Raw genomic sequence first — 25,430 nt, forward strand, 5'->3', positions numbered from 1 at the left:
AGATGCAAGAACTCCCATTTGGTGTCCAAATGGCTTTTTCTGACTTCCTTGCTTTCAAAGGGAGAGGCATGATCTAATGAGTTACTTGTAGTAACTCAAACACAAACTATAGGAGACATGATGGTTGAAAAACCATTTCCTAGCTGCATTGATCAGAGATCTGTAGCAAGAAAAGTGTGCAAACACTGCCCAAACACCCTTTGAATGGAAGGAGCTTCTAATGAGAAAAATCAAAAAGAGTCCAGTAGCACCTTTAAGACTAACCAATTTTATTTTACTGTAGCATAAGCTTTCGAGAATCAAGTTCTCTTCATCAGATGCCTGATCCGAACTGGTCAAATACAGAAGAGGAGGGGAGGGGAAAGAAGGGGACATATATCACAAGAGGACAGGATGCAATTAGTGTGAAGGCAATCAAAACATTCCTTTGCTTGTAAATGTAAACATCTCCTTTTGGTGTGGAGTCAGTTTGCCGTGTTAGTTTGCCGCAGTGAAGGTATACAATTCCTATGTAGTATAAGCCCTCGATAACCACAGCTCTCCCTGCCAGCTGCATCTGACAAAGAGAACTGTGGTCCCCGAAAGCCCACATGTACCCAGGCTGAGATAACTGACAAACAAAGCCCACACCAGGCGTCTCTGGGCTCCCCCAGACCACGCCTCTGTAAAGGAAATCTGTTACCTGTGATAATGTGATAACCATTCATAGTCTCTATTCAGTCCCAGCTTGACAGAGTCAAATTTGCATATGAATTCCAATTCAGCAGCCTCCCGTTGGATTTTGTTTTTGAAGGGTTTCTGTTGAACCACAGCGACTTTTAAGTCTTTGGTGGAATGTCCTGGTAGACTGAAGTGTTCTCCCACTGGTTTTTGGACGTTTCCATTTCTAATGTCAGATTTGTGTCCATTTATTCTTTTGCGTAGAGGTTGGCTGGGTTGTCCAATGTACAGAGCAGAAGGACATTGTTGGCACATGAGGGCATATATCAGATTGGAGGATGAGCAGCTGTAAGAGCCAGAGACAGTGTAGTTGATGCCATTGGGTCCTGTAATTGTATTCCCTGGGTAGATATAGGGGCAGAGCTGGCATCTGGGTCTGTTGCAGGGCCTGGTACCTGTGCTGGTGACCCTGCTGGCCGATTCATGATTGTAAGTGAGAAGTCGTTTAAGATTGGGGGGCTGTCTGTAGGCAAGGAAAGGTCTTCCACCCAGGACTTCTGAGAGAGAGGTATCATTTTCCAGGATGGGTTGTAGCTCCCTGATGAAAAGTTACTTATCCTTCCTTCCTAGCAGCAATACCACAGAACATCCTGAAGGACGTATCTACAGGTTCTTCCTGTGAATGACTTTCAAATGCTACTAAATGTTCACATTGAAATAGAAATAATGTGAGCTGGAAGAAATCAGAACTTTCCAGCAATTGAGGCAGTGAGGAGATCCTGTTAAACCAAAGTTATTAGTAGCTGCCCATGTTTCAAATCTAAGAGAGTTGTCAGAAATACAAGAGATTGTCCAGATTTCTAGTCGGGAATATCTTGGCATACCGTGTTGACCACACAGTAGGGGTGTGCATAATAGAACAAACGGACCAAAAACACACCCAGAAAGAGTGTATTGAACTGAACTGAAGGCACTCAAAGATAATCCAGTAAAAGAGTGATAGACACATTGAACCTGGTCTTTGAAGGGAAGCGATTTCCCAAGGTGGCCTGAGAACTTCATTACTAGATATCTGAACCTAGACCTTCAGATTTACCTCTACTTGCAACCAGGGCTTTTTTTCTGGGGAAAGAGGTGGCGGAACTCAGTGGGTTGCCATTGGAGAAAATGGTCACATGGCTGGTGGCCCCGCCTCCTGATCTCCAGACAGAGGGGAGTTTAGATTGCCCTCCGCGTCACCGAGCAGCGCAGAGGGCAATCTCAACTCCCCTCTGTCTGGAGATCAGGGGGCGGGGCCACCAACCATGTGACCATTTTCAAGAGGTTCCAGAACTCCGTTCCCCCACGTTCCCTCTGAAAAAAGCCGTGCTTGCAACAATATTCATACTAGTTCAAAATACCCTGAACAGTGCTATTTCCAAAGAGCTTATATAAACTACAGCTGACTTCTTGAGGAGACAGAGGATATTCTGCACAAGGGATGACATTTTGCTACAACATGCAGATCAGGAGCTGCTGCCTAGAGGAATTTCAAGATGGGGCCCTGGTTCAGTGGCAGAACATCTGCTTTGCATGCAGAAAAGTCCCAGGTTCCATTCCAAGTATATCTAGCCAAAATGTTAAAGAAGATGGCAATGTAAAAAATCTCTACCTGAGACCTAAAAGACCTAACAGGCTAAGTAGCTAAAACTGGGGTGCGCAATTCCGTATTTGGTACATGCAGATAATTCTGAACAACTGCAGATTTGGTATTATGTGGGTGTACAAAATAACATCAGAGAATCCTAAATAAAACTGGGATCCTGAATAAATAGCCCAAATTTATTCCAGTTTATCCAACAATATATAAAACTGGAATAAATCCAAATTTATTCCAGTTTATCCAACAAACGCAGCTACAACCTATTTAAAGCTGGCTGGCTGTTCTTGCAAGATCTTTTCTCCACTGCCCAACTTTCCAAGGTTTTCCTGGGCCTTTTACGGCCAAGGAGGGGGGAGTGAGGCAAGGGAGAAGGGGATTGAGTGAATTTGGGAGGTTTCCTTTCCTTGCAGGCTTCTCAGACTTATGTGGTAATGGTTTAATGTTGGCTATTGCTTCTGTTGAGCTTGCAACAGTGTGCTTTCTTCTTTCAGTTTGGTTTGTTGATGTTGGTTCTGCTGGGATTCTGTGGTTTGGGATTTGTTCCATTCTGCCTGCACTGGCCAGGGGTTCTTTGAGTGTAAGTGGTTCTGTTGGTCTTGCAACAACATCCTTCTTTGCTTCAGTTTGTTTCTTCAGTTTTTCTGGTATGACATTGATTCTGTTGCTTCAGTTCCGGATGTGATTCTCTGGTCTGACATTGGTTCTGGTGGGATTCTCTGGAGTGATGTTGGTTCCCCTCACTTTGGTTCTGGCTGGATTCTCTGGTTTGGCATTGGTATTGGTGGGATTCTGTGGTGTGATGTTGGTCCCTTTGCTTCAGTTTGGTTCTGGTGGGATTCTTTTGCTTCACTGTGGTTCTGTTGGGCTTTGTTGGTTTAGCTTGAATTGGAACTTGCATTGGGAAGTGGCTTTTGGCCAGGGCTTGCGCCTTTGCTTAAGGTTTCTTTGCCTGGAAAGCCTTGGAAATGCTTCTCCACTGGAAACAATGAAAGAGTGGCTGGGGGTAACCTTGTTCAGGGGCCCACAGAACTGGACCCCTGCGCCTAAACTTCATGAAACTTAGGGAATCTTTAGTGGATAGGCAGGACTAGGTTCTTTGCAAACTTGGTGAAGTTTACTTGAAAAATGCCCCCCCCCAGCCCCCTGCATAATTTTTCCTATAGGGTATAACAGTAGGATAAATTCAGGATTCTCTACTGAACTGTATTACAGAATCTGATCCAGATATCAGGAATATTGAATTTTATGGTGTTCCTGAACACCAGATCCAAATTCAGCCAATTTTTATTTATTTATTTATTGCTGCCCACCCCTGACTAATACTGACCTCGATGGTCTGATTTGGTATTCACTCGTTCAGCTCTAAATAATCCAGGGCCATAAGCCAATAAAGTTAACTTACTCTTTTGGCCTCCAAATATGAAACTTGCAAGGGAGCGATTAAAAGCACCCATACACACACCTTTAAGCAGCACGGGCAACAAGTTTTAAATTGATCCCACCTGCTATGTGCGCCAATATCTCTCAGGGGCCTGCTGAATATGAAACCACGTTTTAAATGTTTCACCATCTCATTAATAAGAATAAACGGTATTAACAAACTGAAGGCAATGCACTTCTTCGTTTTGTGACCTTGTTTTAAAAAAGTTATTTTTCTGTGCTCTGTTTAGGTGTGATTCACACAGAAATTCTAAAATTCTCTGAAAGGAGTGCAGGTGCAGGCACACGAAAGGAAGCCATGACTAAGGAAGGCCAGCCATTAGCAAGCAGAATCACCTTACCACCTCTCCATCACAAAGACAAGTGGATAACGCATCGGGTATCAGCTTTATTCCTAATGGCAAAAACGATCTAAAAAGTAGCCCACCAAAGAACAGTCTTCTGCATTAGAAAGGCTCAGGTCTAACAGCAACCTTGGAGAATGAATAGGAATGGATATAGATATAGATACACAAACTCTCTTCCAACAATTATTTACCTCCTTGTTCTCATAATAATGTTGTAGTAGCTACTGCTAATCCTATTTTAGGCTTGGTCTACAGAGACAGCAGGGCGTGAGAGTTCCAAAATGGTAAATTAGGACCTACTCAACTTGCAAGTCTGTTGGGGCAGGGGAGTCAAACGTTTGAATATTCCTCTGCACATACATCTCTCTGCAAGGAGTGTACTGGGTAGTACCTTTCCCCCAGTGCCTTAATTCTTTAATTGCAGTGAGATTATTTTTTCACGTAGCAGGGCATTCAAAAAGCACCTCCTACCATTGGCAAACCAAAGTGACACAGTCCATTTTGTCATCTTGGGAGTCTCCTACCTCATTTTACTGCATGCCCAAGACCAAGTCTACACCAACAAGTGAATTCGGAATGCATCTGGCTGCAATCCAGCAAGGACCATTTTTTAAAAATGCTCCATAGGATTCCTTTTGAACAGAGCTCTTCTGTAGACTTTGCACATGCTTCTCCCTGCCCTCCCACTAAGGACCTTAAGAACATAAGAGAAGCCATGTTGGATCAGGCCAATGGCCCATCCAGTCCAACACTCTGTGTCACACAGTGGCCAAAAACCAGGTGTCCTCAGGAGGTCTGCCAGTGGGGGACACTAGAAGCCCCCCCCAACACCAAGAATACGGAGCATCACTGCCCTAGACAGAGAGTTCCATCTATACCTTGTGGCTAATAGCCACTGATGGACCTCTGCTCCCTATGTCTATCCAATCCCCTCTTGAAGCTGTCTATGCTTGAAGCTGCCACCACCTCCTATGGCAGTGAATTCCATGTGTTAATCACTCTTTGGGTGAAGAAGTACTTCCTTTTATCCATTCTAACCCGACTGCTCAGCAATTTCACTGAGTGCCCATGAGTTCTTGTATTATGAGAAAGGGAGAAAAATACTTCTTTCTCTACCTTCTCTATCTCATGCATAATCTTGTAAACCTCTATCATGTCACCCCTCAATCGTCGTTTCTCCAAGCTAAAGAGCCCCAAGCACTTTAACCTTTCTTCATAGGGGAAGTGTTCCATCCCTTTAATCATTCTAGTTGCCCTTTTCTGCACTTTTTCCAGTGCTATAATATCTTTTTTGAGGTGTGGTGACCTGAATTGTACACAGTATTCCAAATGAGGTCTTACCATTGAGTTTGGTGTAGTGGTTAAGAGCACGGGACTCTAATCTGGAGAGCCGGGTTTGATTTCCCGCTCCTCCACAAAGCCAGCTGGGTGACCTTGGGCAAGTCACAGTTCTCTGGAGCTCTCTCAGCCCCACCCACCTTACAGGGTGATTGTTGTGGGGTAATAATAACACTTTGTAAACCGCTCTGAGTGGGCATTAAGTTGTCCTGAAGGGCGGTATATAAATTGAATGTGTTGTTGTTGTTGTTATACAGAGGCATTATTTAATTAATTTATTTATTTTCGATTTTTATTCCGCCCTCCCCACATTTCCAGCAGGCTCAGGGCGGATTACAAAATACTAGATGATTTATTTTCAATTCCCTTCCTAATAACCCCCAGCATAGCACTGGCCTTTTTTATTGCCGTCACACACTATATCGACATTTTCAGTGAGTTATCCACCACGACTACGACTCCAAGATCTCTCTCTTGGTCAGTCTCCGCCAGTTTGGACCCCATCATTGTGTATTTATATTTAGGATTTTTGGCCCCATGTGCATTACTTTGCACTTGGCCACGTTGAACCTCATTTGCCATGTTGACGCCCACTTGCCCAGCCTCGACAGATCCCTTTGGAGTGCCTCACAATCCTCCCTGGCTCTCACCATCCTGAACAATTTAGTGTCATCCGCAAACTTAGCCACTTCACAGCTTACTTCCAACTCCAAATCATTAATGAACAAGTTAAAAAGCACCAGACCCAATACTGAGCCCTGCGGTACCCCACTGCTTACCACCCTCCACTGTGAATATTGCCCCTTTATACTCACTCTCTGCTTCCTATTCATTAGCCAGTTTTTGATCCACAAGAGGACTTGTCCTTTTACCCCATGACTGTTGAGCTTACTTAGCAGCCTTCCTACTGAACGTACCTGTCAAGCTTAGTAATTGACTACACTTTTTAAATTTAAATATCTTTTGAACACTTTCTCCCACCACTTTGCTGATATATCCAGGACAGAACTAGGAAGCATTAGGCAGCTGACTTGCCCTTAGCCACCAAACAACTTTCATGATTCAGCAGAGAGATATGAACTTCACAGTCCCACCTCCAACCCAGCATGCTAGCTATTAAGCTGCAGATAGAATGATACATTACTTGAAATCTCCTCAAGCAATGGACAAATGAACATTTTTAAAAGTCTGCATATTCCCTTAGAGCACATTTATTCCAGGACTAATGTTATCAATTTGGTTAACATCAAATAGTAATAATGAAACTAACTGTTATCTTCACTTAAGGGCTTGTGTCTAATTTATCTGGCCATAAAGAACGCAACATGCATTCAAAAGTAGAATTTCATTGCTACGTTTAGCTGAAAGTACCATTCCGGACAGAGAACTTTTAAGACTGTAATTAAAATGTTAATTTTTCCATTTTAATTATTTAAGCTATGCCTATTTAAATGGTGAGAAGTGCTGCCCATAAATACACATGAATATTACTTACATACCTAGAGGTTCCCCCTCCCTTCAACACATAGTGGCTGCTTCTGTAAATTGCAAAGACAACCTCATAGCACTATTCCGAGTTTAAACTACAAGATATTTAAATACATTTTTAAACTGTAAATATATCATTGCACGTGAAAGCAGTTTGCAGACAGCTTGCGATCGAGGCCCACTTCTTTGATGTTGCACTAAGGAGTTCAAATGCTCAATATGAACACAACAAATGGCTAAAGCTAATTCACACATATGGGAAAAGGAGGTGGAGAGATAAGGACAAGAGAGCCATTTTTCTACATTATCATGCCAAACAAGGGCCCTGGATGGACAAATTACTGTAGATGGCTTCATAAAAAAAACACTCAAGTTTAAAATGGAGTCATCCTCTTTAGCTATCTGAGACAATCTGTTGGAATAGATTAATCCTAGGACATATTCCTTCCTTAAACTGAGCCTTAATCATATGTTTCCCAGTGTGGCACTGGATTCCTCTTGTGTCTCATGTGCAGATTCCAATCTTCCCTTCCATGGTTTGACATAACCTCTGAAACCAGGGCTATCTTCAGAGCTAATCATGGTTGCTCAGAAACCATGGGTCACCCTTCTCAAACCATGGTGTCTAAATTCTAGCAAGATCTAACCACAGCTAACCCTGATTTACATGTTGCAGCAAACTCCCCGTAGAAGGGAGGGCAAATTTGTGTAGAGGAGGGAGGAGAGTTGGGAGCGTACAAGCTTAAGAGACATGGGGTCTCACTCAAGACCGAGCGTCTTATATATATTATACATGCAAGTTAATGCTCATTATCTGGCATTATGATTTTCTTTCTTCTACGGACAGCTGGCGTTTGCATGAACTTAAATTCTTAGAGAAACATTACACGATTGATTGCCTACTGAATTCCAGCACACACACACGCGCACACCAAAACGCCCTGATATAATTATACTGCATTGGAAGTTGCAATCCTTTAAATGCCTGCTGTAAAAGACTTGATTAGATCAGGATCATTTATTGGTCTCCCCTATATCATTATGATTAACACACTTCACAACTATTTATCTATTGTTCTATGAGCCTGCCACCCTTCAGTTGTGACAGCTGCGGATTAGATATTTTTGTTGGGTTAATTATAATGTGTTCTCTAATAGCATACATAGATAGAATGGGGGGGGGGGCAGAAAATCTATACCTTTAGAGCTGTGCACAACTGACTGCGAGCAATCTTATCCAGCTGACAGCAAGCTGATTTCTTTTGCCAGGCCATTGGTGGCTGAGGCGAATAGGCGTCCTTCCTGGCCTCCCACAGGGTGTAAGCAGTCAGCCTGGTCTCCACCATCTTTAATAGCCATTTAATATGGCTCCTTGTTTTTTTAAAAAACTTTTTATTTTCCATTTTTCTTAAATACAAATAAAAGTTTAAGCAAGATATACACATAACAATAAAAACCCAATAATAATAATAAACCTTGGAACAAACCAGGGCTTTTTTTCAGCAGGAACGCGGTGGAATGGAGTTCCGGCACCTCTTGAAAATGGTCACATGACCAGTGGCCCCGCCCCCTGAACTCCAGACAGAGGGGAGTTTAGATTGTCTTCTGCGCCAAGCGACGCGGAAGGCAATCTAAACTGCCCTCTGTCTGGAGTTCAGGGGGCGGGGCTACCGGCCATGTGACCATTTTCTCCAAGGGCAACCCACTGAGTTCCACCACCTCTTTTCCCAGAAAAAAAGCCCTGGAACAAACAATAAGAGAACAGCTGATCCCATTAATTACATGGTTGGTAGAGAAGGTACAGTATTGGATTAGACTCATAATATTGTTAAAAAGCTGAACATATTCATGTCAGCGTTAGGTAATTGATTGGTATCATATAGATGGTTCAAAAAGGCAGCCATTGTGTAAAGAAAGTTGACTGGTACTGTAGTTTATCAGTGGAGTGAAGATGATCCGCTATTTTCTCCGTGGTAAAGATATCCCACACTTTCCGATACCACTGTTGCAGTTTTGGAAGTCTGTCTTGTTTCCGATATGATGCTAGAAGCATTTTTGCTGCAGGTAGTAACAAAAATAATAATGTTTTCCTGATTGTTGGTATAGCTGGGTCTTCCCAAAGGCCTAGCAAAATTGTCTCAGGACTCTTAGGTAAATCATAATCTGTGATCTCTAACTTTTCTTATGATTAAGTCCCAGAACGATTAGATTTTAGGGCACGTTCACCAAAGATGAATATAATCTCCCATTTGACCGCATTGCTTTCAACAAAGAGGGACTATATTAGGATTGAGTAGGTGGAGAAAACAAGGTGTCATGTACCATCTCGACATAATTTTAAAAGATGTCATGTTAATATTAACTGCTTTATTTTTTAAAGGCCTGCCTGACCAAATTAAAGACCGTCGGTCATCTGATAGTATGATGTTGCAGTCTCTATTCCATTTCAGTTGATATTTTAATGGGGATTGTTTATTTTTCTGATTTAAAATGGAATACATTCTTGCTATAAGGCCCTTGTGTTGAGATTGTACTTGTTTTAGCAGATATTCGAATTCTGTAAACTCATGTTTTAAAGAATTTGCAATAAACTGGCTGCTTAAAAGGTGTGACAGTTGTAAGTATTGATACCATGGGGCAGTATCATCTGCATCTCTATTTGCCCCTTACTTAGGATGGCCCCTTGTTTGGTTATATCTATAATTCTAGTTTTCTTGATTACCTTCCATTGCTTGAAAGAAATTAAATCTTTTCCAGGTGGAAACCAAGTTTGGTCAAGGAAGGATGATAGTGGAGAAGGTGTAGGAGCTAGGTAACGTTGTGTCCTGTCCCAAGTTATTAAGGTAGATTTCAAAAAAGGATTGGCAAAAGTTTGAACGGGTCTACTTTTAGGATCTGTCCAGATTATATCTTTTATGTCATGTGGGGAAATATGTACTGTTTCAGCGTAAGTCCAGTTCAAATTTTCTGGGGAGTTTAGCAGAAACACTATGTTAGCTAAATGAGTTGTCCTGTAATAAGGTTTCAGGTCTAGTATAGCCAGTCCTCCCCTTTTGGAAGAACGTTTCATAGTTAAAAAGTTTATTCTAGGGTGTTTGTTAGACCAGATAAATTTATTTATAAGACTTTGCCAATGCTGAATGTCTTGATCAGTGAGATTAATAGGAAGCATGAGAAAGTTGAATAAAAAAAAGTGGTAAAATCATGGCTTTGACCAACAGAATTTTTTCTGCCCAGGACAAATTCAATTTATTCCATTCTTGAATCTTTTTAACTTTTAGCTCTAAGGGGTTTAAAATTAGAATCTTTGAGATTAGCTAAATTTAAGGGAATTGTGATGCCCAGATAGTCCCAATGTTTATGAATCCATTGATATTCATATTTAGAAACTATATGTGATTGTGTGGCCATGGCTAGATTAATGGGGTAAATTTCAGATTTAGATTTATTAACTTTGAGGCGTGATAATTGTCCAAATTTGTGTAAGATGTTTTCTGGGGGAGGTAATGATGAGATCAGGTACGAAATATAAAGAACTATCTCATCAGGAAAGAGGGAGACTTTGTATTCATGGTTTTTAATTCTGACACCTTCAATCTCAGTGTTTTGCCTTACGGTTTCTGCCAAGGGTTCTATAGAAAGGGCAAACAATAGCGGGGAGAGGGGACATCCTTGCCGAGTCGCTCTTGTGAGCTTGATGTTCTTTTTTTATTTTTTTTTTATTTTTTAATATCTAACACAGAAAACTACAAAAACTACAAAAGTACAAGGGATAGAAAAGGGGGAAAGAAAAGAAAAAGGGAGGGAGGGCTGGGAAAAAGGGGAAGGCAACATACAGACAATAAACACTACACTACAATGCTTTCCCTTCATACTGCCATAATTAAAAATTAAACCTTTATAAAATATTGATGGAGTGGTTGACCTTACAAAATACAAATCACAATCCAACTTAAGTCTTCTTCCCCCCCCCTAGGCCTCGGACGCAATTCTCTCTGAGCAGCAATAGCCGCAGCGCTCGTTGCCTCCCCCCCCCTTCAGACTTCGAATCTTCTTCTTTTTGCTTGGTGTCTTGCCCAAATTCTTGATTTTTGGCCTCAAAATCCCTTAGCTGATCTTCTGAATTTATCTTGTAAGCTTGATCTTTATAACTGAACCAAATTCCTTCCGGAAATAGCCATTTATACTTTATCCCACGTTCCCTCAGGAGAGCAGCAAGCCTTTTATACTTAAATCTTCTTTTCCGAACTAGAAATGGAACATCCTTCAGTATCTTAACCTTATTTCCCAGAAAGTCCAAGTCCGCATTATATGAGTTGTATAGGATAGTGTCCCGGACCCTCCTAGATGAGAATTCGATAAAAATCTCGCGAGGCAGCTGCCGTTTCGTTACATATTTTGAAGAAGCCTGACGGACTTCCAAAATGGCGCTTTTTACCTCTTCTTTAGTTGCCCTCGTGGGTGCCGCCAATAATTCCGAGGCAAGATCCCATAAATCCTCGTTTTCCTCCTCTTTCACATTCTGGAGACGCAAAATAGTCTGTGTTCGTTCCACTTGCAGCCCGATCAGCTGGTTTTCCACCAGCTTTAGCTCCTTGTTCGTTGCTCTCATGAGTGACGCATTTTCCCGAGCAGACTTCTCTGCCCCCCCGCTACTTCCTTGATGGCTTTCACATCGCTCTCAATTAAGCCCACCCTTTGATCTGTTTCATTCAGCTTGTCAAAAAAGGGTTTTATGGCTTCGATAACCGACCTTTTCACCAACTCCTCGAGCGATTCCCCTTTTCCCTGCAGGGCAGCCGAAATTGACTTGCCCAAAGCAGGACTCTGCTTTTTTGCTGCCATTTTAGGGGGGGGGGACCGCCGACCTTCTGAAACTCAGCGAGGAGGAAGAAATCCAAGTCTTCTTAACTTCAGATCCCACCACTCCTTCGCATACGCTTGTAATAACAGAAGGGATTCGCTTACTTACAGGCTTCCGCCTAGTCCTGTTCTTTGCCGTTTTCCATGGCCTGGCAGCACGCAGGGTGCCGCGCACGTCTGCCGGCCTCCATAGGGACAAACGGGCAATTTACCCCCTGCATCGATTTTCAGGGGGCTCTTCCCGCCGCGTCCTGGACCCTGACTCCCTCCCTGGGAGTCCTGGGGGCTAATCTTCGCAGATCAGCCGCCCGGTCAGGCTGCTCGGACGCTTCCTCTCAGACCTGCAGAGAGGAGCGTCCGACATGGCCGAGAAAACGAAACCGACGTGAGCTTGATGTTCTTTGATATCATTCCATTTATTTTTAATTGGGCCATAGGGTTGGAATAAAGTAAGCTGATTGAACGTATAAAAGATTGGCCAAATCCCATTTTTGACAGGAGTTTCAAAAGAAAATTGGTTTCTAGGCTGTCAAAAGCTTTTTCCATGTCCAGAGACAATAAAAGAGCCTCGATTTGGTTAGTTTGACAATGATTGATAATATTAAGGGACTTACACACATTGTCTGTAATGTTTCTATTTGGAATGAAGCTGGTTTGGTCAGGGTTAAAATACTGGTTTATGATTTTGTTTAACCTGTTGGCTAGTATTGCTGTAAAAAAATTTGCATCCTGGTTTAACAGGGAAATTGGACGATAAGATGTTGGAAGGGTAGCATCTTTCCCTTTTTTAGGGATCACAGTAACCGAGGTTTCATACCAAGACTGGGGGAAAATGCCCTGTGAAAGAACTGCATTGCAGGTCAGCCTATGTAGTTCAACTAAAATGTGATTGAAACTTCTATAGAATTCTGCAAGGAAACCATCCCTGCCAGGGGGTTTATTAAGTTTAAGCTTCTTGATGATCTCTGTGATTTCCTGAGCGGAAATGGGGGAATCTAAGAATTCCTTATGCACTGGTGTAAGTTGTTTTAAGAATGTACACGAGGCCAAAAAGTTGTCAATTTCAGTTGGAAGAGGCTTTGTGGTTTTATAAAGATTAGAGTAGAAATCACAGAATACTTCCATAATTTTTGTTAGAGGTATAAGCCTTATTGCCTTTTTTGATTAAATGAATTTGATGAGATGAAGCTTTTTTTTTACTTTCCAAGCAGGTAAACTTCATCTCATCAAATTCATTTTAGAATTACTATGAATTACTACTTAGAATTACTATGCCAGTATTTCTGTTTTAGAAAAAGTAGATTCTTTTTTATATTGGAGGACTCTAGCAATTCAAGTTTTTTTCCTTTCCAGCAATAATTGTTTATATGCCTTTTTGCTGTTGTATCTTTTATGCTTATATTCTAGTGCTTGGATTTTGCTTATGATTTCTGATCTAATCTTCTCTTTTTCTTTCTTATAGAATGAAGCTAAGGAAATGACCTTCCTTCTCGTCACTGCCTTCATGGTATCCCAAATTGTTGTCTGGGAAACTTCACCTGTGATATTTTCATTAAAGTAATTTACGAGCGTTGTCTCTATTTCTTTGTGGATGGTTGAGTTTAATAAAAGAAATTTATTTAAAAGCCAATGAGATTCCTGTCTCGTTTTTTCAGCCAAATTTAGTTGGCTTTCCACCCAGGCATGGTCAGACCAAATTTTACTGCCTATGCCAGAGGAGGTTAGATTTTGATAAATTTTGTAAGAGGCCAGAATATAATTGATTCTTGTGTGAACTCCGTGACGGGCAGAAAAGTAGGTAAAGTCTTTTTCTAGCCCATGTTGGGTACGCCATACATCCTTAAGGGCAAAATTGTCAAGTAAAAGTTGCAAGTTCAATTGACATGGTTTTTTCCTATGACAGCTCCTATCATTCTGGGACCAGTCTAAATTTAAATCTGCTATACAAAAAATCCCCCCTATCAGGATTTCACCTTCGGCAAACATGTGTAAGCTGGATATGGTTTCATGAAGGAACTCAAGTTGTTTATCGTTCAGTGCATATACAGAAGCTAAAGTTACCCTTGTTTCTTCCAGGATCCCCTTAACGAATATGAATCTTCTTCTAGGATCAATTTTAGAGTCTACCCACTGGAATTTAACATTTTTCGAAAACAAAATTGCAACCCCCCTTGCATGTGACGATCCAGGAGCCTGAAACTGCATTTTAAACCTGTTATATTTCAATAACTGAGGCATTTCCTTTCTATAATGGGTCTCCTGGAGCAATAATATGTCAGCATTCTGTTTCGCTAGAGCTGTAGAAACACGTTTAAGTTTTATAGGGTTGTTTAAACCTCTGCAGTTAAAGGTAATAATTTTAATTTTGTCAGTCATGATGTACTAGCATTTGGAAGATATTTTGGTGCTAGTAATACACTGAAGGGTCAAACAGAAGAAATAAAGCATTTGGAGTACTGGAATTGTACCTTCCTTAGCTATACCTAGTTTACCAAGAGTAGATAAAAATAAACATTCATTCCAAGGAAAAACATCAACAATACAAACTATTTCTCAACTCCCCCCAACAAACTTCAACAATAACTTAACCTTCATAATCCTCTGCTCCTTCGAGTCAAAGAGCAATCTCTCCAGAGGCACAGAATTAGGCATTCTGTGCAGCGGGTAGAGAGGAGAAGAAAGTCTACCTCTCTTTATCTGGAGGTCCCTAAGAAAAATGGGAACTATGATGAAAATCAGGTAACACCTCCTCCCCCCTCCCCCCAACTGACGGATTGATAAGAAAAAATAGAACAACAGATAGAAATAGAAGAGATAAGAATCACAGAGATAGAAGGAAAGGAAAGGAAAGGGTAAGAACAAAAGAGAACGGCTTGAGCACAGCCGAAAGGTTTCCTGGACTCTTTTCAGAGAAGATCAAGGTGGGCAGAAGTCATTGATGAGTGTCCTCCATCTTAGGCTGGTGAGTTCATTAGGGTCATAATCCACCTCTCATGAAGGAGATGAGAAAATATTGCTTTCCTTCTCAGGTAGCTGGTTTCATTGGAATCGTGGACCATCTTGTCAGAGTTGAGGGGTTTTGCATGTTGTCATCCTTTGCAGAATTATTGACCAAATCCAGTGGAGTCAAATTCAGCTCCTTGAGTAGAGTTGTGCCAGATATAAGATCAGTCACGTGACGGGCTCTACCCTGATGTGTTACTTGGAGTTTAGAAGAGGCCACCCACTTGTATTTGATGTTTGCATTGTTCAGTTGAGTGATGATGGGCTTAAGCTCTCTTCTTTGCAAAAGGGTTTCACTTGACAAGTCCTGAAAAAATTGAATTTTCTTTCCTTGAAAAAGGAAAGAGCCCCTTTTCCTAGCCTCTTGGAGGATTTTCTCTCTAGTGCGTGAGTCCATAAATTTGACAATAATATCTCTATTAGTGTTCTTTCTTAGATTACGTAGGGAGCCCATTCTATACGCAGTTACTCTATTTGGTGCCATGCCGTCTTCCAAATGCAACTCCTGTGCTAACCACCCGACCAGGAAAGCTACTAAATCAGTTGAGCCTTCCTCAGATTCTGTAAATCTGCGAAATTTTAAATTGTTATGTTTCCATTTGTTTTCCAGGTCCATGCTTTTATTTCTCATCCACTCTCATTAGCCTGCAACGTGCATGTTTCTTTCTTCAAAGACAAGCTGAGCTCTAATGCAGAATCTGCAGTATGAGTTACCTGCTAGAGTGTCTCAGATATTACAGTTAACTGATCATTCATAGGTTTCAAGAGTTTCTCCATCTTGCTAACAATTTTGTCTTCCAGCTGGTCTAATTGATGATTAAAAGTTGTTTCTTGTACCTGGGTAATAATAATATGTTTATTGCTTTTCCAGCCGAAGCCATAAGCCATACAACACCAACAAAATATGAACTGTACACTTGAACATACCCAATTCACATAGACATAACTCGTCATTATCACTTTAAACTATCTAAACTCATGAAAATCTTGTTTCTTTATCACCGTGGCTAAAAAGGAAGCCACTATAGCAGAGGTTTGATTGTCAGGAAAGTTATCAGACAATAACACTGAGATTGCTCAAGGAAGGAAGGGAAGCTTTCCTTTTAACATAATAGGAATAATAAATCTCTCTCTTTCCTTACTCCACTTAGGGCAAAAAACTATTATATGATCCAAGGTCTCTAACTTTCCTTGTCCACAGTCACAAACTCGTTCAGAATAAGGGAGTCCAGAGAAATGACCAGAAAGCACTTTAGAGGGGAAGGAGTTAAGTCTAGCCAATGTGAAGGCTCTGCGTTGAGCTGGAATCTTTAAAGAATAGCAATAAGTTGGAATAGCCTCTGGGGGTGAAAGTCCCAGGGATAAGCCCGAACATATACGTCTGGCTCTCTGGAGTACCTGGGTAGCTTCTTCGTTTGTCTTCTCTGCGATGGCTCTGCTGCGGCCCTGTTTCTGTGCTCTCCCGCTGAGAAATAAATTTTGACTGATTGTGAAATGGGCTCAGAGATTTTATTTTTGCTGCCTCCCATCTTGCCCATAATTATAGTTTGAAAAGATCAATTTCAAAAGCTGTTAATTTGATTGAGGGTAAGACGGAACTGGGAGCCTGATCCTCACACGTCTGGCATGTACGCTCACGATGCCCCCCCCCCCCGGCTACTTGTGTATAAAATCACAAGGCCCCTGGATTTAAAATGGCAGTTTGAATTGCAGCCAGGGGAATTCCAGCTAACAGTTGCTGAGTCCCACCCGGGAGATCCAGGTATGAATGGAATGCCGCATGTAAATGCGGAGAGACTAGTGGTGATTAGTTTTGCAGTCTCCCCAGCCCCTAAAGGAATCCAGCGCAACAACGGTCTCGCAGAGTCATCCCCACTTGACACATTCCTTTCCCTCCTTCCATGATGAGATCTCCAGTCCATGACTGAGAATCAACTAGCATTCATAAGTATTTATAATTCATTCCTGGGAAGGAACATTCCCCAACTAAATTCATCAACTTAGCTCCAGTGGACTTCATTAACAAACTGCCCCTTTGTGCAGAGCCAGGACAAGTTTTGCATTCCCTTTCACATGCCCTGGCAGCTACCAATCAAGGTAATCAAACCTTTTGTTACTCCCAGGAACTGACCATTGGAGTCTTTGTTCTAACGGCTAGGTGGGCTATCCCACCTCAGGGCACGTTTTACCCTATAAGAGTAGTGCTCTGGCCCCATTCAAATCATGCACACTTATTGGATCTGAAGTGCTGCTCCCTTGAGGTTGCTCTAAGCCTCTTGCTCTCTTGGCCAAGGATGTTGGACGTTTGAAGCTGCCCTTGTTCCCGTGGACTGGACTACTCTTCAGGATAGGTAGATATACTTTGCCCTCTCTCACTCTATTCCAACTTCTGCCTAGCTTCCTAGGACTCTGTGCATGTGTAACCATTTTTACTATTTACTCTGTGTGTATGTGCATGCATTTTCCTCTTTCAATAAAATATTGCTCTTTGAAATTTAAGCAACAGCCTTGTTTGTTACTTTGGGAAGGGACTCCGTAAAAATTGGTGGAAAAGATCCCGTAGTTACCGCCCCTCACATAGCCGTCTTTCTTACTGCTAATTCGCCCCACAATTCTCTTATTTGCAAGGAGACCAATTCAGATAAAAGGGGTGGGGGAGTACCCTCTCCCGGCTTCTCCTTTTATTTGTGGTTTATCATTGGTCATCATGAACCCAAATGATTACATGAGAGATTATGCGATAAGTGCTGCTGAGGGCAGGTTGCGCAATCGTAACTGCTCTTTTAATATTACCAGTTTTAATTGTCCATATTGTTTATATTCTATATTGTATTGTGTTTTAACTGGATGTGATCCACTCTCAGCCTGCTTGCGGCGAGAGCGGACTACAAATCGAATAAATAAATAAATAAAATACATCACTCTAGTTTTCCTTGTAAATTTACAGTCGAAGCTGGAAAATGTACGATTTCTGGAAGGTTGAAGGGATGAGTAATTTTCACAAATGGAAAGGCAATGAGGGGAGGATAAACCTCTCTAAGAAGCCAGTTATTTTTAAAACCATGAATACATGAAGCTGCCTTATAGTGAGACAGACCATGGGGTCCATCAAGGTCAATATTGGCTTCTCAGACCGGCAATGGCTCTCCAAGGTCTTCAGTGGGAGGTCTCTCATATCATTTACTTCCGGACAATTTTAATTGGAGATGCCAGGGACTGAACCTGCTACTTTCTGCAAGCCAAGCCAAGCCAAGCCACAGCCCCTTCCCCAACAGGACTGTCCATATGGCAACAGCCAGATCATAAGCTCTCTCAGTGGTAGCTCCAGTCCTCTGGAATAGCCTGTGGGTGTGTAAGCAGAGGTCACTTTCATTGGCTGCATCTCAGCAGGGCTGTAAGACAGTTTTATTTCAGAGGACCTTGGGTGAACAGTAAACTCCTTAGGCAGATTTGGCTTTGATTTTAATATGAGCTGTTGTTTTAAACTGTGTGCATATGTTTTCATCCTTGTTTTTACTTTGCATTGGTTTTTACCTTGTGTGTTTGTTTTTATGTTGTTCACTAATTAATGCTTTTGTGTTCTTGCAGTATGATGCTATGTGGTTACCCGTCCCGAGCCTAAGAAGAGAACGAAGAATTATAAATGTTTAAATTTTAAACATGTTTACATTTTTAAACCTAAATAAATCCAAGCCTTTGGCTAATCTATTATGTGGTTGGATTTAAGGAAGAACCAGAACCAAAGGTAAGGCTCAGGATGGTGCCTGGGTTCAGCCAAAGAAGACAAACAGGCGAGAACAGGAACAGTATTGGGAGATCCATAGAGCACTGAGCAAGCAGAAATCAAGGTCCACAAACAAGCAGGGGGATACAATTTACGGAGGGGTGCAGGCCAATTGCTCAGGGCAAAAACTGCTCCCCAGCCTGTCAGATGCCTCTTCTTGCTTCCTGTGAACGGTTTGCTAGGAGACCATTGCTAATGAGTCCTGAGAAGCCAAGATTACTTCCATCCATCGCTCCTAACCAGGGCAGCGGTGGTCAAGGTTTATCCTGAAAGTTATTTTTCTGTGCATCTTTCCCTTCCCTACTAAAAATAGCAGATAGCACTCTTTCTTGATGTCTAGTCTCTGTATTTTATTTACATTATAGTCCACCTTTCTCACTGAGACTCAAGGCAGATTACACACTGAGGGTTAGCACAGTCAATTTCAAGGACATTTCAATAAACAATGTAACAGCGTCTATAAATACAAATTTGAAAAGGTTTAAAACCAGCAGAAATCTAATGCAGAGTTGGGAAAATGCTGAAGCAGAATATAAACAGTTCTAAGACTAATACATTAAACAACATAGAACTATCTGGTAGGATCGTACTCAAAGTAACAGACAGAACACAGCAGTACATTACAGTAAAGTCTATAGTCCTTATGCCTGTACTGACGCATCCCTCTGAGACCACTTCCTTACAGTACAGCTCTCCTATTGGAGTAAAAAAGCCCTCTTGAATACAAGTACTAACACATTCGCTCCAGTTCTGCCCGATCTACACCCTGTAAATGCCCATAAATTAGGGCATTTTTTAAAAAATGCAATCTGGTGTTGTGAAGCACATAAACCATGGTTCACCACATGGCAATGGCCACTACATGGAGAAATATGCCTGCCTGCCCATGTAAATCAGCCTAGAGGAACGAATAAAGAGGGAAGGAAGTATGGAGTTTGGTACTGCAGTCACTGAGTCAGACTAAAATCAAAAAGAGTCCAGTAGCACCTTTAAGAAAATTGGTTAGTCTTAAAGGTGCTACTGGACTCTTTTTGATTTTGCTACCACAGACTAACACGGCTAACTCCTCTGCATCTATGAGTCAGACTAGAATTTGAGAAAACCTGGATTCAAATCCCTGTTTTCTCTGGGTGTCCTTGAACAAGTCACTCATAATCTACTTGACTTCACAAGGTTATTCTGAGGATACGGTTAGAAGAGAGAAAGGAGAACTGTGTAAGCTTCTGTGAATTCCCTGGAGGAAGGGTAGGATAAAAAAAAAAAAAGAATAAGTGTCTGATTATGTGGTCCTGCATAACAAAACCTGTAAGCCTACTCTAGAATGTCTTGCTTATCACAGAGAGAACATCCATTTTTCTCTCTAAATAAATGGAATTGTCCCAGAATAACCCCTGCAGAAGTAAGGAGCAATCACACTGTTGCATATACTCAGTCTCTTATCTAACGGTGAGAAATGCACTTCCATTCCTAATGGAGACTTGAACACAACCCTCTGGGAAATTCTGCAAGACAGACCCCATTGATAATGCAATTTTTTTTAAAAAATAGAGCAGCCAATTACTCCAATATTGGTTTAACAAGTGGTAAAGAAGGTTAGCAACAAGGAAGGAAATCAAGTCAAAGTTTATGAAAATAGTGGGATTGTAGGTAAGGGGTAGGTAAGCATGTTGATTTTGCAAACTTAAAGAAGTGAGCACTGGGTACGCAAAGCCTCTAGGCTTGGATGTTATACCTTCCTACAGGGGTGGGCTGGGAAAGAAAAAAGGCCCTGGAAAAGAGCTCAGCCTTCTTCCCCAGCCCACCCTGAAAGGAGGGAGGGAGGAAGAAGCAGCACAGCTGCCTAGCCAGTGGGGTTACCACCTCCTCCGTGCCCTGGCCATGGTGCAAGAGGGGATAATTGGCCCATCAGGGGAAGTCCTGATGGCCATATTGGCCAGACTGCCCCTGCCTTCCCCTCCTTAGCACATGCCTCTAGTGCTAGGCACTTTCTCTTCATGATAGTAGAGTCCAGTTGCACATTTAAGACTAACCAACTTTATTGTAGCATAAGCTTTTGAGAACCACAGTTCTCTTAGTCAAATGCAAGATCTTTCTCTTCATGCAAGATCCTGATTCCTTCACAATAAAGGAGAGTGGTGCACAACAGAGGTATGAAATTGAAGCCATAGAGCTTTTTTAATATTAAGTTTGCAAAATGCAGCAGCAACAGGTAGAAGGGAGTGTCATGACAACTGCACAACCACAGGCAAAGAGAAATCACAAACAGCAAGGTGCACACTGGCAGGCAAAACCCCAAAAAATCCACTATTGTTTTGTTACCAGGAAAATGCAATGGTCCTTAGAAGTTGGCGACGGAAATCTGGATCCTGTGCAAAAAGGAGCAACAATTGTTCATTCATGGTGCCAAAGCAACATCCGCACATCTGGAAAAGGCACTAACAGTTATTTGTAGGGAGGAATTCATGACACAGAATGTTTTCTTTGCTTATCCGCCCCCCCCCCCCACATGCTTGGTGACAATTATGAGTCTTTCACTGCCATGGCCACCTGTCCCCGAGTCTCTCTACACAAGATATTTTACATGGGGACACTCAAGTGTAGGGAGACGCAAGGAAGCCAGGAAGCGTAGTTTTAAAGGACAGCCGGTGGAGATCACTCCTCAGAGGGTTTGTTAATTTCATCTTCGCCTCCCTGAAGGCTCTGTTTATTTCACCTCTCTACAAGAAGGTAGTTTAGAAAGACAGAGCTGGCAGAGATCACTCCTCAGAGGGCTTCCCTCCTCTTTGGGAGGTGCATCTCCCTACACTTGAGCGCCCCGTTTAAGATGTCTTGTGTAGAGAGACTCACAGTCTGTTCATTTTGCTGGCCACTCAAAATAAAAGGTTTGCATGCAGCCTCCTTCGCCCAGCCACCGAAACGATCGTTAAAAAGTGTTCCGGTTTGCTTCTTCCCTCAAATATGCAAAGGGGTGAAAGAAATTCCTTTTCATTTTGGCGCAATTTGATTTAGCCAAGCATTTACAAACATCACATGCTCTATCCCTTCCCACACACACAAACAGTTCTCCTAACTGTAAATGAGGTGTGCTTAAGTATACATTTCACGATGTATTGTCGAAGGCTTTCACGGCCGGAGAACGATGGTTGTTGTGGGTTTTCCGGGCTGTATTGCCGTGGTCTTGGCATTGTAGTTCCTGACGTTTCGCCAGCAGCTGTGGCTGGCATCGTCAGAGGTGTAGCACCAAAAGACAGAGATCTCTCAGTGTCACAGTGTGGAAAAGATGTTGGCAGGTCATTTGTATCTACTCAGGAGGGGTGGGGTTGAGCTGAGTCATCCTGTAAGAGTTTCCCAGGGTATGGAATGCTAATGGCGGAAGGCGTCACTGTATCCTGTATTGGTGCACATCAAGCACCAATCCATATGCAAAAGAACCTCCTCAGGATACAGTGAAGCCTCCCGCCATTAGCATTCCGCACCCTGGGAAACTCTTACAGGATGACTCAGCTCAATCCCACCATCCTGAGTAGATACAAATGACCTGCCAACATCTTTTCCACACTGTGACACTGAGAGATCTCTGTCTTTTGGTGCTACACCTCTGACGATGCCAGCCACAGCTGCTGGTGAAACGTCAGGAACTACAATGCCAAGACCACGGCAATACAGCCCGGAAAACCCACAACAACCATATACATTTCACGGCTAAAAGATCTGCAGACATTTGCATGGCTTAAAAACCTCATCTTACTCATCTGAGCTTTTATCCTCAGAGTCTTTATACATCAAGATCCCCCACGAAGACGGACTACAAGCCATCAGGAACACGGCCATTGAAAACTCCACAGCTGACCTCACTACCAAGCTCTGCCACTTTGTCCTCCTCACTCACACCTACTTCAGATTTGGTGAAGATTTATTTTCTGCAGATTAACGATACACCCATAGGCACTCGCATGGCACCACAATATACTGACATTTTCGTGGCTGGCTTGGAACAGCACTTTCTCAGCTCCCATCCACTAACACCCCTCCTGTATTTGAGGTGTATTGATGACATTTTCATCATCTGGACACATGGGAAAGAAGCACTGGAGAAATTTCACCAGGCCTTCAGCAACTGATGATGATGATGATGACATTCAATTGATATACCGCCCTTCAGGATGACTTAACACCCACTCAGAGCGGTTTCACAAAATATATTATTATTATCCCCACAACAATCACCCTGTGAGGTAGGTAGGGCTGAGAGAGCACAAAGAGAGCTGTGACTGACCAAAGGTCACCCAGCTGGCTTCAAGTGGAGGAGTGGGGAATCAAACCCAGTTCTCCAGAGTAGAGTCCCGCGCTCTTAACCACCACACCAAATTGGCTCTCCCACTAGTCCATCCCACCATCAACCTGATTATGAATCAATCCACACAGGAAATACATTTTCTAGGCAGCACCGTACAAATACATGATGGATGCTTAAGTCACTTTATACCTGAAACCTACCAATCAGCAAACACATCTACATGCCTCCAATAACCATCCTAAACACATTAAACAATCCATTGTCTACAGCCAAGCTCTATGTTACAGCCATGTCTGTTCCAATCCCTCTGACAGAAGATCTCGCCTGCAGGATCTACAGATGTTTCTAGAATTACAACACTCACCTGACATAGTAAGGAAACGAATTGACAAAGCCAGAATGATACCGAGGGATAACCTGCTACAAGACAGGCCTGAACAAAACAACAATAGAACACCACTGGTAGTCACATAGAGCTCTCAGCTCAAACCTGTTCAATGCATCATCAGTTACTTACAACCTACACTGGACAATGACACTCTTCTCTCACAAGAATCGCAAGGCAAACCTTTTCTTGCCCACAGACAGCCCCCTAATCTTAAACAGCTTCTTACTCATAACAATGTACCTCCCAACACTGACACGGACTCTGGGACCAAAGCCTGCAATAAACCGAGATGCCAACTCTGCCTCCATATTTACTCTGACAGCACGATCGCTGGATCCAGCAACTACCAGTCATACCATCTCGGGTTCATTCACTTGTTCATCTTCAAATGTTATATACAAATGTCAGCAATGCCCTTCTACCTCTACAATGGACAAACAGGTCAGTTCTGACACAAAAGAATAAATGGACATGACTCTGAGATCAGAAATCACAACACTCAAAAACCAGGGGGAGAACATTTTAATCTTCCAGGAACATTCCACTGTCTTTGCCTGAACAGCCTGAGCGCTGACAGTGGTGGTTCAGCTTCATGCTTTCTTAATGTTCACCCCATCCCTACCCCCTATCTTCCACATTCCAGGAATGTTTTGCTCAGGCCACTTCACTGAACCCCAAGACGACAGTGACTGCATTGGCTTCAAGACAATTTATGACTTGAATTGCCAGTGTGTTTTCAAGTTCACCCCATTCTCAAGTCACAAATTTGGTTCCCCCTTGCCAAATAAAAAAAAAATCCCTGTTTCGATTTTGCTGCTACCTTGCACAAATGAAACTCGCCAAGTCTTGACTTCTGTGCACCTTCACTTCTTTGTGCCGAACCTTTCCCATAAAGTGTATGAGTTTGGCCAACATTATTTGTGCATCTCATATACAAGCAATGTACACGGGATGCATAAAGTTTTAAGTGTGTGCGCGCATGTAAGTGACATGAAGAGAAAAAAAAATCAATGCCAGCAACAAAAGTGTCAGACCCAGGGCTTTTTTTCAGCGGGAACGTGGTGGAACGGAGTTCCGGCACCTCTTAAAAATGGTCACATGGCCAGTGGCCCGGCCCCCTGATCTCCAGACAGAGGGGAATTTAGATTGCCCTCTGCACCGCTGAACGGCGCAGAGGGCAATCTAAACTCCCCTCTGTCTGGAGATCAGGGGGCGGGGCCACCGGCCATGTGACCATTTCACCAAGGGCAATTTAAACTCTTAAAAAACTCCCCCCTTGTTCCAGGTGATCCAAAGTGACATCATTGTGCGGTCTTGAGTTCAACCACTGAGTTCCACCACCTCTTTTCCCAGAAAAAAAGCCTTAGTCAGACCAAAACTGTTCAGTGATGGCCAAATGTAGAAATAAGAAAGAATCAAAAAAGGAGTCTATTTGGTCCATCTCCAAATGCAGCATTCCACCAAATGTGGCATTCTGCCACTGTACTCAACTTTCTGGAAGCTTAGTGGTAAAGTGGTCATAGCATAGATTGGACTGCAAGTGGCGTGTGCTCCTTATCCTAAGACACCGTTGTAGTAAGAACAAGACAAGCTGGCAGACATTAATCTACCAGTCACTGAAGAACGATCATTTCTTCGTCCCATCACTGTCTAACCTCAAGACGCAAGGGTTATAAAGAGATATTAAAAAAATAAATGACAAAATCTATCCAGGACATCCAAGGCTTGGATTAATATGTCAAAAAATGCACCTCCGTAAGATATTTTTCTCAAGTGCTTCAGACCAGCAGGATTTGAAGAGAGCTGTACAATTTGTCAAACATTTCAAATGCCAAATTTAACCTTTTTTCCTGACAGAAATTGAGCCTCATCCTTACATAAATATTCATAAGCGAACATCGTTGTATGCTTTTTGGAATACAGGAGCGCAAAGACTGAGGGGGGGGGTATGACTAGCATATTAAAGCTCTGTATGGCTGTGTTGCATTTGGAAAGAAGAACACCGACAATACCTTTAACTACACAAAAAGCAACTTCGGCATTTATGCCTGTGTCGAAGTGGCAGCACAGTTGGGAAGAATGTGCTTACCGCCACCACCTCGTTCCCCTTCGGAGATAAAGGGCTCAGAACCATGAGACTGGGTTTGTTTGCAAGGTCAACTGTTCGTCTATATACAGAA

The 25,430-nt window shown here is 42.4% G+C and overlaps 1 protein-coding gene across 4 annotated transcripts in view; it reads right to left on the reverse strand.

Annotated features, from left to right (window-relative positions):
- SNX29 (sorting nexin 29) overlaps nucleotides 1-25,430 on the reverse strand; it is a 244,645-nt gene that overhangs the window by 155,352 nt on the left and 63,863 nt on the right. The window lies entirely within an intron of this gene.

The sequence above is a fragment of the Eublepharis macularius genome, chromosome 12 (assembly GCF_028583425.1).
Source record: "Eublepharis macularius isolate TG4126 chromosome 12, MPM_Emac_v1.0, whole genome shotgun sequence".
Classification (NCBI taxonomy): Eukaryota; Metazoa; Chordata; class Lepidosauria; order Squamata; family Eublepharidae; genus Eublepharis; species Eublepharis macularius.